The following is a 14,296-nucleotide window of genomic DNA, read 5'->3' as shown; positions in this document are numbered from 1 at the left end:
GCTGGACAGGTTGGCTTGTGAAGCTGCGTGAGCAGGAGCGAGGGGAGGGCGAGGGCATCCCTCCTTCACCGTCCCTCCTTCAACACCGAAGTCATTTTTTATGAATCGGAGGTACGGTACGTGCACATGGTACCCGAACTCAACAAAATCAAGGTCGTGGCGGAGGACGAAACCGTCCCCCAACCCGCAGGCCCCGACCTGTCCTTCCTGGAGCCCCCCGAAACACACGCAGGTATGCAGACACCTCCTCTGTTATTTATTGCTATTTATTAGTATGTTACTTACTGTTCTGTTGTTTGCTCTTCTTGTTCGTAAAATATTTAAAGCACGTAGAAAACACAGAAGACATCCCAAATACCCACCTCCCGTGACTCATATCGAGAATTCACACATGAGCAACACGATTGAGGTTCCCCGTGAAGCCCCCCACCCCCACCTCGCTCCCGCCGCAGGGACCCGCTGTTCTGAACTTGGCGATCCTCCCTGGGCACAGCTCTTAATGACACGTATGCGTTCGTAAGCCCCACTTACATCTGTGTGTTCCTGCCGTCCGTGCGCCGGCGACATCGCCTTCCACCTTCCTTCCGCTCGCGCTCGTCTCCCGTTGCCGAGACTCGCGCCCGGGGCTGCGGCTCCGGCCCATCTGTCCCGCGCGGTGCGCGGCGTGCCTGCCTGTCCCCGCTCTCCTGCCGTTGTCACTGGGGTCGGCGCCACGAATTCCACCGCTGGGGGTTCGGGAGGCTCAGGATTCGGTTTCCGGGAGCCACTCCAGGGTCGCCAGAGGCCACCGCGTCTCCCACAGACGGGTCTCTGCAGACACCCGTCCCACCTTTGCGGACTGGCCGTCGCTGTTGGTAAGGACGACACAGACCCGGGACCCGATCCGCGGCGAGAAGAGGCAGCGGCTGAGGGCTGGCGTGGAAGATGCCGGGCGCGTGCCCTGCGGCGTCCCGACGCCAGGGGGCGTGCCCTGCGGCCCCACGACGCGGCCCCATGACGCCGGATGTGCGCTGCGGCCCCACGACGCCGGGGGGCGTGCCCTGCGGCCCCAGGAGGCCATGACGTGCACTGCAGCCCCACGACGCCAGGGGGCGGGCCCTGCGGCCCCACGACGCCGGGGGGCGTGCCCTGCGGGTCCACGAAGCCGACGTACGCTGAGGCACCATGATGGTGAGAGGAGCAGCACCCCCCCCCCCCCATAGGTGCCCGGAAATCGGGTCAGTGGGGACGCCGACCTCGTGCAGGTGGGGACACAGAGGGCCTTGGTGGCCCTGGGCGGAGGGACTCTGCTGAAAGAGGGGTGAGGCGGGAGGGCTGGTCCCTCCAGGGGCCAGAGGTGTGGCCGTGGATGCGGGGAGCCATGGAAGCGTCTCCGGGTCAGAGGGAATGGGGCGGGGATCAGAACCGCACCCCTGGGGGCCGTCCCCTGCCTGGGAGGGCGCTGCCGTCTTGGGCGATTAATCTTCTCCTCACTCACCCTTTATTCTGGGTTGTTCTTTCTAAATATGGCTTTAGAGTTAGAAGTAATGTATGGGGGCACTGGGGGGGGGGGGTGCTCAGTGGGTTGAAAGCCGGACTTCGATTTTGGCTCAGGTCATGGTCTCTTGGTTCCTGGGCTCGAGCCCCGCATCAGGCTCCAGCGTGACAGCACAGAACCCGCTTCGGATCCTCTGCCCCTCCCCTGGTCGTGGCCTCGCTCCCCTTCAACGATAAACAAAACGTTAAAAAAAAGTAACGTATAGTAAAATTATGTGTCTTCTTTAGGTGACAGGTCTGTGATTTGTGACATGGGCGAGGATTCAGCCTGTGTCCTCAGGCCTGACCCTGGGGCCACCACGGACACCTTCCCAATGCTGCGGTTTTGTCTTTCTGAGGATGTTTGCTCCAGGGGGGAGGGTTTGAGGCTGGCTCAGCTCCTTCTCTTGGCGAGTCCTCCCCGCGGTCGCGAGTTGGCAGTTTGTTCCTGCTGTTCTAAGTAGTTACTTCTCCTCGGTGTGGACGGCCGAACCACTCTGCCCCCCCTGCGGTGTGGACGCATGGTCTGCTCTGCCCACCCACTTGCTTGCTGAGGAACTGTGGTTGTTTCTGGTTTGGCCGGTAGGAATACAGCTGCAGTGAGCAGTCTCGGGCAGGGTTGTGTGAACGTGGGTCTTCACAGTTTCAGGGCAAACACCCGGGAGTGGGTTGTGGGGTCGTGTGGTGTCTATTTAACTTTGCGGGAAACCCCAAACCCTTTTCCAGGGGCTGCACCACGATCAGCTGTCACCCGGGTCCAGTCGCCCACGGGCGGAAGCCACTCACCTGCTCCCAGACACCTGCACTTCAGCACCCGGAGAACGCAGATGTGTGTGCGGCCGAGCTAGGGGTGTGGCCCCGGAGGCTGGGTCCCCGTTCTCCTGACATGCCCAGGACTCTGGCTGTGCGGCGGTTCTCGCTCCGCAGTGGGTGCCTTCGGCGTCCCGCTTCAGGGGAAAGCTGGATGGGGTCTCCTGTGCTTCTGTCTGTAGGATGACCCATGGGGGACCCCGATAAGGAGTCACATTGGCCTCCCCCAGCCTGCCGGGGGGATGGGTTGGGAGTCACGTCTGATTTAAAGTAGTGGAAGTCAAGTAGTGTGATGTTCAGGGCCCCCCCCGGTTCGTGGCTCAGAGCCCCAGCTGCATTCACTGTGCAGGGGATCTGATGTCGTCACCGTCCCACCATGTCCCCACCAGGACTCCATGGGAGGCCGTGAGGCTGTAGTGACCTCAGGCTGACTCGGCCTTGGCTTTTCCACGTGTGCTCCCCGCTCTGGCCCTGACTGAGGCCCAGACACAAGCAGGTGCTCCCGTGGTCGGCAGAGCTCAGGTGCAGGTGTGGGGGAGGGTTTTGTAAGTCGTGCAGATGTGACACCAAAGGAAATTTTACCCGTTGGAGGGGTGATGTGCGTCTGCAGAGGCGAGGACTTGGGGGGACGCCCCTGTCTGGGGGGACCTTCCTCTGCCTGCTGCAGCCGAGGGATGGCCGTGGCCCGAGGGCTCATTCGTCTCGCTCGTGGACCGAGTGAGAGGACGCCCTTCCCTTGTAGTGACGGAGCTGAAGGGGTGGGGCGGGGCCAGCTCAGCAGACACAGCCGATGGTGGACACGGCCTTGTCCCTGTGCCCGTTCACGTTTGGTCAGCGTGGCTGGGAAGACCAGACGGGAGTCAGCACCGAGGTGCGCTCAGGGCCGCTGGCTGGAGATGCGTTTGCCGGGCCTCCGGGGAGGGGGTTGCAGCTCATGTCTCCCGGTCCCCCTGGGGGGGGGGGGTGCAGCCTCCAGCCCAAGGTCACTCCCAGTCAGTGGACATGTTCACTTGGGGGCAGCCTGGCGCACGCACTGGCCGTTGGCGGACGTGCAAAGAAACGTCTCTAGGAAGACCGTTGTGCCAGCTCAAGTGGTTTCTGTCCGCTTCAGGACTGGGCCTGTTTTCATTCACTTCGGGGGCTGGTCACTGGATCGAGGATCGGCACGTTGAGCCGACGTGGCTTCCGAAATTGCCCAGAGAGCTCGGCGGCTCGGTGGTGTGGTTCACGTGCTCCTGACAATTGAAGAAAATTCCCTTCCTTGCTGCTTTTACAGACGGAGCCAGAACGTCATTAAACTTGATCACTTCATTATGGGATGCATCGTTTGGTAATTTATCTTAAACAATTTCTGTGACTATTTTCTACTATTTGGACAAGAGAACTTCTTTCAGGAAATACACGTAAACTTTCAACCATTTGGGAAAAAACCATGAGCTTCAAATGATGGACAAGCCGAGGGGATTTGTGGGTCAACGAGACCGTGAAAATTGCCTCCAGCTCTGAGGACGCCAGGACTCTGTCTCGGGAGAGGTGTGTGCACTCAACACTGGCGAATGCGAGACAACGTCCCCTCACCCCTCCAGCCAACGCAGCGGTATGTGGCCGTGCGCTCCGTGGGCCTTGGGGCCATCTTGTCGCCAGACCAGAGGCGACTGTTTGCCCAGAAATGGCCGTCAGAATTTTCCACCAGAGTGTTCTGCCCCAATGGGCCGCACAGCACCCACCTGACCAAGATAGTACATCTAGTGCGAGGTGGAGAACGTAAGTGTTTTCTAATATTTGACAAAAATCCGAACGCCAGATTTTTCTCATTCTCGTCAACCACTCCTTGTTCCCTTCCCCCAAGAAGGTGTTCGGGAACAATTTAAGACGTCAAGGGAAGTGTTACGTGTTAGGTTTGCTCTCCATCAGCCAAATACATTGTCTCATAAGCTGGTCAAGACAGGAAAGGACCACCTGGAATTTGATCTTGGGGGCGTCTGATGGTGGAGGCATCTAGGAAGAGAGGGAGAGAACAAGGAGGGACATGTGGTAAAGGCCCACGTTAAAGGCTCCGAGTTCCGGCACAGTCGGGAGCCTCCCATGGCCGACTGTGCCCGCTGATGAGGTCGCTACCCAAACAGCCCAGTATCGTGTGCCTGTGCTTGCTTATTCCTGTCCTGCGGGTTTCAGGTCCTTACGTGACTGTGGGATTATTCGAATAAGCCCACCACAGCCTCCTGGGGGGGGGGGTGGAGAGCCATAATTCTGGAAGCTGGAAGTCCAAGACCTGGTGCCAGCAGACTGGTGTCCTCGCACCTGGGTGCCAGCAGACAGGTGCCTGGAGAGAGCACGTCCCGGTTCAAGGATGCCACCAGCCCTCTCTGCCCTCATGAGGCAGAAGGGGCGAGGGGGCCCTGTGGGGTCTCTGTTATCAGGGTACTTACTAATCTCCGTCATAGAGGCTCCACCCTCGGGACCTAGTCACCTCCCAAGGCCATCCTTGGGGGTTAGGCACCGTTCATCCTTGGTGAATCTGGGGGGCACCAACCTTCAGTCTGTAGCAGTCCCCCACCCACTGCACCTCTCCCAGCCCGGAGAGGCTGAGCTGTCCGCCGCTGGCCACCGGCAGGCGTCAGAAGGAGGACGGGGAGGGTCACGGGGTCCCCTCCCTCGCTGCTCGGCGGCTCGCTGATCTGGAGTCACAGCCCCGTCGGGGGCCCTCTCCCCGAGCACCTTCCTCCGGCTGGCTGACCGCGCTCTTCGGCCGGCCTGCTGGGCCCCACACCTGCACGCTGGGCCCCTGCACGCTGCTCCGTCACCATCTGTTGACTGTGTTCGCTTTGAGTCAGTCTGACCTGGTTTTCGCTTCCCTACTGGTTTTAAGGAGGTCTGAGCCGCCTTCTCCCTCCGGGAGGTGAAGGTCACGTTTCAAGCAAACCTGGAGAAGGTCTGATCTGCCGTGACTCGGGACTCACTGCTCCGCGTGGGGCGGACTCCACTTCCGGAACACCTGGCGGTGTGCCTGGCGGGAGGCTCAAGCAGTCTGCTTCCCACGGCCCTGACGCACCTTTGCAGTTTCCTGTCCTCTGGGCAGCTGCACCAGCAGGGCCCCCCGACCCTCCCCCTCCTCCTCTTCCCCGGGGGGAGGCCTGCTGGCCTTTCAAGACGGGCCAGGCCTCCCTTGCTTTGGGGAGTGGGGCCTGTCCCTGGCCGGCATCGGAGCGGGTCTGCGGGTCTTCACCCTCGAGGGGGCTGACGGAAGCCTCGCTGAGGCCTGATCGTGGCAGGATGTGCGCGCTCCTGTGCGTGTCACTGTCGTCCCGTCCGTCCCCATCCCAACACGGGAAGTGTCTGACGTGGCACGCGGGCCCACCCGGCCCTTAAAGCCCGGTAGACGTTTTGGGGGTGTGTGGCCGGAGCGTCACGACTTCCAGAGTGAAGAGCGTGACCGTCTAAGTAATTACCGCCAGCCCGCCGCGCACCAAACGGCCAGAGGGCGGAAGTGTTGATTCTTGTTTGAATTTGGAAGCACCTGAGACCCTTGCACGCCCCACCGGCGGGAGACCCGTCAGCCTGGCCGCTGAGGGTGCTGAGGGTCTGGGGCTTCGTGCGGCCGTCCCCTGACCTGCTGCCCGGTGAGCCCGCATGTTTAGCTGCTGGTATTGCTGCCGTGAAATTCCTCTTGGCTTCACGTCTCTGCATAAATAATTTAATTTAAATGACTTTCATCATCAAGACCTGCCTGTTACTGTGCAGTTTACAAAGATTCATCTACCTCCTTAGAATTTAGATCAGCATGGAGCACGGTAGAATGTTCTTTTAGACTAAGCAGGGACCTGATTTTAGCCAGAAAAAAAAAAAAAAAAAAAGAGTGAACTGCGTGTAAGATGGTTTCTGAGAATTCCCGGCTTCTGGCGGCCACTTAAAAAGTGCCAGAAAAAAGGGAACTTTTAAATAAAGGATTACAGGCAGCCTGTGAGCGGCTTCTGCTGCTACAGAATTACCACAGATTCAGCGGCTTAAAGATACAGACGCATCAGCGGACCATCCCGCGGGCGGGAAGCCTGAGCCCTGGGAGCAGGGCTAAGGTCAAGGTGCCGACCGTGCCGCGTCCTCTGTCCTTCCTCTTGGAGCTCTCGGGGAGATCTACCTCCTTGGCTCTACCCCCTCAGCCCCCTGCCTATCCTCCGCCTTCCAAGCCAGTTGTGGACAGTTCCAGCCTCCTCCCACGGGGCTCTGGCCTCCTCCCACGGGGCTGTGACCTCCTCCCACGGGGCTCTGGCCTCCTCCCACGGGGCTGTGGCCTCCTCCCACGGGGCTGTGACCTCCTCCCACGGGGCTCTGGCCTCCGGCCGCCCTGGGAGGCCCCCTGACCTGCCATGAGGTTACTCTTGTGTCCACCTGTGTGAACACAGACAAGCCCAGACAGCTGGGCAGCGTGACGTCGGGGTGCGTCTGTGAGCATCTTCCCGAAAGAGATTCGTGTTGGATTCCGTCACTGAGCAAAGACCAGCCCCCTCCCTGGTGTACGTGGGCCCCATCCACCCTGCGGAGGGGCCGCTGTTGGCTCTTTCCTGCAGGATGCCCGGTTTGTCCTGCCCACGGGCATCGGTCCCCTGGGCCTCAGGCCTTTGGGTTTGGACCGGGACCAGCCCCCAGCTCTCCGGGGTCTCCAGCTTACAGACGGCACACGGTGGGACTTCTCAGCCTCCAAGTCCACGAGGCAATCCTCACGAGAACCGTCTCTCTGTATATCCACGTATGTCCCACTGGCTCTGTGTCTGCGGGACCCCCGGCTACTACACTCGTCCTGCGTCACACCTACCCAGACGGCCCGAGGTCACCTCCCACCTCCAGATCCCCAGTTTAATCACATCCGAAAGGTCCCTTTTGACGTGCAAGGACATGTTCACAGGTTCTGGGCTCAGGACTGGATGCCTTTGGGAGGCCGACATCCTACAGACCACAGACACAGGCTCCAGACCCCCCGGGACCAGCGGGGAACTGAGGCGGACCACGGAGGAGCCTTTCCTGTAGTGGGAACCGAGGTCGGCAGGAGGGAGCGCAGTGAGCAAGCCGGCTCAGGCGCCCCTGGGCTGATGCCCACGCAGCCGGGTTCCTTCGCGAGGGTCATTTCTGCAGAAGCGCCAGCAGGCCTCTGTGACGGTCTCTCTGTCCCTTTGTCTCCATGTCCACGAGGGGAACTTGAAGCCACGGCCTCTTCACGCCGTGGGCTGCGTGGCAGCACCCGGCCTTCAAGGAGGGAGCTGGTCCTGGGAAACACCACGCACAGAGAGTGGGCACTTTACAAGCCACGCACACGTGTGATCCTGGTGCAGGGGAACCCCCGGGCCCCCTGCTCTGGTGGCTGGTGGTGTACTCTCCAGGAAGAAGCTTCCAGAAGGCTGCCTGACAGAGGCATTGGCCGGCCTTGCTCTGGTGCTGCCGTGGCTCCTGGAGACGCGGTCCTGAAGGACGGGGCCGTGTCCCCTGTGCTGGGTGCCCGATGCGCTCCGTCCACACGTGGCAAGTTGGCGCGAGGCTCCCGGTCTTGCGCCGAGGGTGTCGCGTCTTGACAAAGCAGAGCGGGTTTGGGTTCGAGACGTCCGGGCAGCGTTCGGGAGCTGCTGTTTGGGAGCCAGGGCCCCAGCAGTCCTGCGCCTGTGAACGCAGAGTGATGCTGTCCAGCCACGGGTGTCCGGCCGCTGTCTGTCTTACGTCCCTGACCATCAGTCGAGCTACGGGGATCGGCACTTGTCTTGCCAGTCTGTAGCCCAGAGAACTTCGCTGATGCGCCCGTTCGCTTGGTTCTATGTTTCCAGACTGTTTCCCATCAAGCAAAGTTCCTTTCAGGCCCTGGGGCCTCTTACCTGGGAGCCCAGGTGACTCCTCCTCTTCTCTGCCATCGTCAGGGACGGAAGACACCAGGGAGACTGGTCCTTCTGTTTACGTCTAGAGCTCTTCACTGGCTCCACGGGGCTGGGGGACCGTGACAGATGGCGGCGTGAAGACCCGGGGCCTTTCGAGGAAGGTCCTGTTCCCAGATATGGGAGTGTGGACGTCGATGGGCCCTCCGCTCTGGGACCTGCCTAGGCCACGTCCTTTCCGGGTGGGGTGGCCAGTGTGGCCCGGATCCGGATGTCTGCCCGCCACATCGGCTCCTGGGGGCCTGGCCGTGGCCACTGTTTGGGTCACTGTGTCGGCTCCAGTGCCCGAAGTTGTTCCCTCCCTCCCCAAAAACCCCCAACACCGTCCTGCCCCCAGACGCCATCCCAGCCTGCTTCCCGGGGAGCCCGGCCTACAGCAGGTAACAAGTGTCCCTGGGTGGCCGCGGTGCCGGGAACTTGAACCTCCCTCCACCCTGCCACTCGCCATTTTGCACGTCATCCCATCGATTGCACCAACCTGAGGAAATATTACTGTCCTTGTTTTATGATGAGAAGCTGGAGTTCAGGAGCTGGCACAGGCCACACGGAGAGCCATAGGGCGCAGGGGGGACCTTGCCCTCAGGCACCGGTCAGCGGGCCCTCCCCCTGCCTCTCTGTGATGACTTCACTCCCCCGTCTGCCCCTGATTGCACGCCTCCCGCCTTGACCCTTGCCCCTTCTCCCTGGGGACCCACCCACACCCGTGACCTCCGTGGACACCCTGCACTGAGCATTCCCGACCTGGCTGCCGTCCCGACCCCCTTGTGCGCCTCCCTGGCCCGCTCTGTGAGATGATTCCAGATGCAGAAAACCCAGACACCAGCTGCATGCCCCTGTCCTGGCCTTGTGGCCGACCACCGTCCACGTCCCGGCTTCCTCAGTGTGGCTGCTGTGCGCTGCAGTCCCGCATGGAGGCGCGAGGCTTCTGAAGCCGGGAACCGGCAATTTTTGAGCAATCTGTGTCCTTTTCATCATTCTCTGCCTCAGGGTCACTTTTTTAAAAGTCATAATCGTGCTGCTACAATGAAGGGTTTTCTGTTTCCAAACACGGGCCGAGGGCTTAGCTCAGCAGGACATAGCTTATGTCATGTTATCACGTTACGTTATGTTGTTATGTTGCGTTATGTCACGTCATCGTGTTACTTTATTATGTTAGTTATGTTACGCTATGTCACGTCATCGTGTTACATTATCACGTTACATTATGTTGTTATGTCATGTCATCACGTTACATTATGTTGTTATGTTACGTTATGTTAATTTTTAAGGACACAGTTTATTGAAACAGCAGCAGGTGTGCCACACAGATTGGAGAGCTAGGGCCTTTTCGGGGGCTGATCCAGGGAAGGAGCCGGCTGTGGGAAGAGCAGGAGGAGAGCAGCCGCTGGGGGTGGGCAGTGGTCCTGGCGGGATTGGGAGGCCATCGGGCCCGTGGTCTGGAGCCGGCCTCTCCCGCAAGTGAGGGGCTGGGCTGTTCACCTGACTGCCGCCACCAGCGTTGGTTGAGGGCGGCTCTGGGGTTTTCAGCTCTGGCGCGTCTGGTCCCCGGGGCAGAGACGCGGGGACCGCCGGGAGAGCCCGGCCCCTGCTGTGCGTGGCCGGTGCTCACGGTCGCCGCCGCAAGGCCACGGTCTCGCGGAGATCCAAGACATCAAGCTCGCCTTTCCACGTTGGAGATTTAACTCAGGGCAATCATTTCCTTCAAAATTTTAATAGCTTAAGTATGTTGCACCTATGGGTCTTGATGAAGTTGGGAATAATTCTCCATAATTAAGACTCTAATAACCGCTACTTCATGGAAATGATACTTCAAAACAACAAACAAACAGACGTAAAGGTGTGACAGTTACAGTGTAACCGGGAGGCTCACCGGGTTGGCTGTGCTGCATAGACGCCCAGGAGATTTGCGGTGCTGCGCTGTCCCCACCGTCCCAGGCTCGCGGCCTCCCTCTTGCTCTCCGAGGGCAAAGTGCGGACTGTCGCCTGGACACTCGTGATAATGGCTGAGTGGCCACCTCTGTAAGTGACAGCAGTCCATTGCTTGGGTCTGTCTGTCCTGCCTCTCTCACCGCCTGCCTGTGTCCCCCTTGAAACCGTCTGCACCCCAGGCCCTGCCCCCGACCGTGGTTTGGCAGGAGCCCCGCTGAGACAGACCCATCCAGATATGAGTGTGAGGGAGCCTCGCGGGGATGTGGCTCAGCCCTTTCCTCCAGGCGTCTGAGGGGTCTGTCCCCTGGAGCGCCAACCTTATAACCGCCCGGGGGGGCCGCTCTTCCCTCCCAAGCAGGACAGACTGGGGGGTGGGGACGCTGGGCAGGGGTGGGGGGGGGCGGGTTGCATAGCACCTCACCGTCGGGAGAAAACCAGCCGAGGCCGGCGTTACGGGCCACCGTGGCTTTCTTCCTGCCAGAGACCCGTCTTTCTTCAGTGGTTTAGTGCAGATTCCTTACAGAACAGCGAAGATCCAGCCGGTTTGTGCCTCCTGGGCCTGAGAGTGAAACACGGAGCCGAGCCTGCCCCCGACCGTGCGCCCCAACGGCAGAGACGGCCGCGGGCTCTCGGTGAGGGCTGGAGACTGCGCTCGGCTCCCCGGGCTCGGAGACGGTTCGCGATTACAGAACGTGTTCCCAGAGGTCACGAGGCCGGACCTGGTTAGATTGTGACCCGCGACAGCTTGTGGCGGGGAAGATCTTTGTAGAGGAGGGCGAGCAGGTGTGGTGGGCCGGGCTCGCAGAGAACGGTCTGGCAGAGCGGCAGGTGAAGTGACAGGAGACACGCGTGTTGGGCTCTGCCCCAGGCGCTGGCACGGGGCCCCGCGTCCCTCGGAGCCTCCAGGCGCTGTGACGATCCTTCCTCGTGAGGAGGCGGTGGGAGCTGCCAGCTCGCGGCCACGCCTGCACCCCATCCTCCGGGCGGGGTCGGGGGGGGGCTTGGTGAGGACCCAACACGCCCACGAAGCCGCCGTAGAGTCTGGAGCTGTGGGGCTCAGGGCTCTTCCAGGTTCCGGAACCGGGCCCGGGAGCTCCTTCCACGTCTCGCCCCACACGCCCCTTCGTCAGCTGCTCGTCCACGTCCTCCCGCGAAGCCCTGAACGGGTGCACCACGGGGCGTTTCTCTGAGCTCCGCGAGCCACTCTCGGGCCGTCCGCAGCAGGTGGATCGAAAGCACAGGTGCAGTTGGGGTCAGCAGTGGGGGAGGGGCAGCCCCGTGGGACCAAGGCCTTAGCCGTGGGGTCTGATGCCCCCTCCAGGGAGACGGTGTCAGAACTGAGCGGTGGGATGCCCAGCTGGTGTTGCAGGATCGCTCGGTGTGGGTGACGGAGGGAGGGAGAAACAGCCTTTCCCAGGCGGGGTGTGGTCCCCAGGACGCCAACAGGGCTTGCTGGGGACGCAGGGCCCTCTGGGCAGCCTTGAGCTTTCCCAGGCAGGCGCCGCGGGCACCGGGGTCATCCGAGGGTTGGGCCTTGAGCTGTTAGAAACGGTTCACGCCGCTGCAGCGATGCAGGGAGGGCTGGGCCTGTCCGGCTAGCGTCTGGCCGGGGTCTGGTCGGGGAGAATCTTGTCCGTGTGCACGTGGAAATGACCGCCACGAACCAGTCAGCGCGGGCTGGGGACTGGGGTAGCACGTTCACTGCCTAGCCTCGTTCCTGCGGGTGGAGCCGCGCCTCCCACGTGGCGGGGAGCCAAGGAGGCAGGACGCTGGGCTGGCGTGCCATCCAGAGCCGGTTCCAGAACCGACCGCTTGGGACAGGGTGCGCTTTCCTGGAGGTCCCGGCTCAGCCCAGGGCTGCGGGCGCGAGGTACAGCACGCTGCCCAACGCGTCCGGCCCTCAGAAAGAGGCTGTGGCTCCAGGTGGGTGAAGCTGGTCAGCAGGACCCATGTGCCCTGGTGACTCACCGGCCCGGTGACAGACCCGGTTCCTGGGTCCCCGATGCATGGCAGAGTGATGCCCTTCCCGCGGACGTCCGCGCTGCCCCTCTGTGGGGACACCTTCCTCCTTCCTCCCTAGGGAGCTGAGTGCCGCGGGGAGGACGCCTGCTGTTAATGAGTGGGTGTGTGGGGGATGGGCAGGGGGCCCCTCCCTTCAAGGAGGACATTCCAGTGGGGACGGGGAGGCCATAAATTCACGGTCAAGGTGCTGAAGACCGTGCACAGAACCGGGAAACGCAGCCCGGCACCAGCAGCCCGTGTGCTGATGGGTCGTCTGAACTTCTGAAGAGAAGCCTTTCGTGGGAATGGTGCTTCTTGCCTGGCCACGTGGTTGGGGACTCGGGAGTGGGCGATGCTGCTGTCTCCCTGTGTGGGGACACGTGTCCAAGTCCTCAGCCCTGGTGCCTGTGAATGTGACTTATTTATCTCTGATGGATCCAGCTTCCCTGTGTCCCGAGTGCGATTCTCTGGGCCTAAGGAGCCGGGTTTCCAAAGTGTTTTGCGTGTGCACCCAGCTTTTTTTTTTTTTTTTTAGTTTTTTAATGTTTGCTTATTTTTGAGAGAGAGACAGAGCGTGAGCAGGGGAGGAGCAGGGAAAGAGGGAGACCCGGAATCTGAAGCAGGCTCTGGGCTCCGAGCCGCCAGCACAGAGCCCGACGCGGAGCTCGAACTCACAAACCACGAGATCATGACCTGAGCCAAGTCAGACGCTTAACCGACTGAGCCACGCAGGCGCCCCCTGTGCACCCAGTTTTGAAGTTTGGCTGTTATTTTAGGTAGACGAAGGGGCTTAACGGGGGTTTATGTCAAGATTAAGAACTGTGCTTGGGGACAGGACAGACCCCTGTCAAGCGCAGGGCCCTCCGCATCCTGGGGAAGCCGCCAGAAGTGCCGTTGGTGGTCACCTCATTCACGTCTGAAATCTCCGAGGCCCTGTAGGGGGCCAGACCCTGGGAAGGAAGTGGGGAGAGGGCCAATTTCCCGGGAAAACGTGGCCAGGGAGAATCCTGATCTTGACAGATGGAGGCCCATGGGGGGCAGGTGCGGCCTGGTGGGTGACCGGGGTGGGGGACCCTGGTTCTGCAGGTGTCAGGACACGCCGGCCTCAGGAGCTCCCATGGCAGCCGTGTGAGTCTGCTGCCGGGGGCATGGCGCGTGTCGGGGGCCTCCCAGCGAGTGGGTGGGCGCATGACAGAGTGAATCGGTACCGCGATAGGATCTGCTGTGGGGCAGGGGGCGGGGTCCTTGCCGGGGCTGGGGTCACTAGCATCGGCCCTTGCCTGTGGGTGCATGGTCTCGCCTCCCCCCGCCGCTCCCCGCCTCCCCGACCCAGTGCAGGTTTCTGAGGCCACAGGACAGTCCATGAAAGGCCCTGGGCAGGTAGAGGGTTGCACCAGCCCCAGGGGGACAGTAACCAGGACGCAGGACCCTGCCGGACCCGGAAACGCCTCCTCCTCGGTGGCGGGGTGGTGGCGCCCTGACCAGGCGCCTTCCAGTACCTCCGCCCCAGGGCCCCCATCCCCGGAGTTCGGGCCACATCCTTGGCCGTCTGGGCTCCGTGATTGCGGGACATGAACACACCTGGCCCCTCCATGGCCTTGAGGTGGGGGAACGCTCCGGGAGCTTCTTTTCCTACAGTTTCCTTTTCTCCCCTGGATGTGCCCGTCTTCCCGAGCCGGTGGGAGGGTGGCCCGTGGCTCCGTGTCTTCACTCCCGTGACCCAGTCGTGTCCTGCCGTACTTCCCCCGAGCACATGGAGTAGGAATACAAACAGTAGAAATTGCACACTGATTGCACGATCACATTTTGATTTTTGATTTTTCAGACAATTCTGTATGTTGCTATCGCTGACGGGACGCCAGGGCTCCGACAGCACAGCTGTGAGCCAGGATCCGCGGCCCAGCCACGCGCCCTCACGTGTAGGGGCCTCGAGGGAGCAGCTCTACAAGTCCTGATGAGGCCTAACCCCGGCCCAGGACACGGTGAGCATCCGCTGCCAACGGGGTGCAGCCGCGTGGCCCTGAGCCTGCAGACTGCCCTCCTCCTGCCCCACGGCTCCCCGAGGTGGGTGACAGGGTGTCCTTGTCTGCCCTGGGCTCTCGGGAGATCACTGCGTCGTTGTCCTCTGG

This window comes from Panthera uncia, chromosome D2 (genome assembly GCF_023721935.1).
Source record: "Panthera uncia isolate 11264 chromosome D2, Puncia_PCG_1.0, whole genome shotgun sequence".
Lineage (NCBI taxonomy): Eukaryota > Metazoa > Chordata > Mammalia > Carnivora > Felidae > Panthera > Panthera uncia.
The sequence above is the reverse complement of the archived record's forward strand: the minus strand, read 5'-3'. Positions refer to the sequence as shown.